At 42.6% G+C, this 1,604-nt stretch overlaps 1 pseudogene; it reads right to left on the reverse strand.

The window, feature by feature from the left end:
• LOC103460839 (GTPase IMAP family member 4 pseudogene) overlaps window positions 1-1,604 on the reverse strand; it is an 8,360-nt pseudogene that overhangs the window by 3,649 nt on the left and 3,107 nt on the right.

Genomic DNA, 1,604 nt, shown 5'->3' on the forward strand with positions numbered 1-1,604 from the left:
ATTGCCCTCTCAGCCTCTTGGAACATCTCATTGGTGTAGTGACTTCCTCCATTCCTGTCAACAATGGTTCTGATCTTCTTCAGCAGCTCAGTGACCTGAGGTTTCTTATCTTTCATCTTATTGTTGAAGACATGATACTGGTTGTTACATCTGGACACCAGATCCAGCAGCTCTGGGCTTTCAGACAAATACTCTTCAATGGTGTCTTCAAGGTCGTCTCCACGGGTAAACAGAACCATGCAGTATTTGTCTGCTGCGTCTCCAAAGATTTCTTGAATCTTTTGCACTGTTTTTATTTCTTCTTCTGTGAATCTGCCGACTGTAATGACCACCAGGAAGATGTGGGGTCCAGGAGCAGCAAAGCTGACGCACAGACTCAGATCTTTTTTGGTTTGATCTTTTCCAAATCTGGTGTCAAACAGACCTGGAGTATCAATGACAGCAACCTGCTGTCCATCAACATTACTGGAGCCTTTGGAGCATTTTACAGTCTTGGATTTGGGGCTACATTTGGACTGAAAGCACGGTCGACCCAGAATGGTGTTTCCAGAAGCGCTCTTCCCAACCCCAGTCCTCCCCACCATCACAATTCTCAACTCATTGTTGTTTATAATGTTTGCTCCTGTGGAGAAGAAAGTTTAAATCTGAATTAGAATCATCATGTAGTCAGAATGTCATTGTTTTTAATTTTTATTTGACATTTAAAAATTAAATTTTGGAAAGCCCTTTGGTCTGAGTAGATATCCAGCTTTACCTCCTTACCTGACCACAATCTCAACCACGTTTATCGTCTCCTGGATTTTCCCACCTTGCCTAGCCCACATTGGATACTTCACTGGCTTCTGATTTCTGGACATGACCCAGTTTCTGCCTCTCGATCTCTGCCTCGTCCTTGAATTTATCTGCCCAATATTGTCTTCACGTAACTGACCTGTTTCTGTGCCTTGACCTCCCAGCCTCGCCTGACCCTCAGGTATGTTTGCCTCTTTCTGCCTCTCTCTGGACCTCCAGATTCTGATTAATTACCTGCTACCTACCACTGTGCTGTGCTACCAGTGCTCACGCTCTGGATCAGTCTCCATCTTGCAGTGCTGTTCTGTCCTCTACAACCAACAGCCCAGAGACGACTCCTCGCCATCACTTTGCTGAGGCACCAAGAATCTGCCTTGTTTTCCAATGCACTTTATGAAGGTTAGTGGCTTTTGTTATTGATCTTTGTCCCCAAGATTACAAGCTACTAACCAAATCTGTTCTCTGTTGTCAGAGGTTCCTGTCCCAATGCGGGTGGCTGCCTGTCCCATACCCTGATTCACAATAAAACATTTGCTTTTACATTTGTGTCAGACTGRAATTCCTGGCTCACGTATGTGAAATAAAGTGTGTGTTCCTTTAAGTTACAGAGGAACAACTCAAAGCCTGATTATGTTTTATGYATGTCACGTTCACCGCTGTGACAAAAGTGAGTCTGGTAACAAGAAAAAGGCAAAACGTACATTTTTTTAACATATTTAAGCACATAATAAATATGAGTTGGTAAAACTACATTGAAAAAATAAATATGATGGTCAATTAAATTACAAAACAAAGTTCTCTTGAATTACAGT

The sequence above is a fragment of the Poecilia reticulata genome, unplaced genomic scaffold (genome assembly GCF_000633615.1).
Source record: "Poecilia reticulata strain Guanapo unplaced genomic scaffold, Guppy_female_1.0+MT scaffold_307, whole genome shotgun sequence".
In the NCBI taxonomy this organism is placed as follows: domain Eukaryota; kingdom Metazoa; phylum Chordata; class Actinopteri; order Cyprinodontiformes; family Poeciliidae; genus Poecilia; species Poecilia reticulata.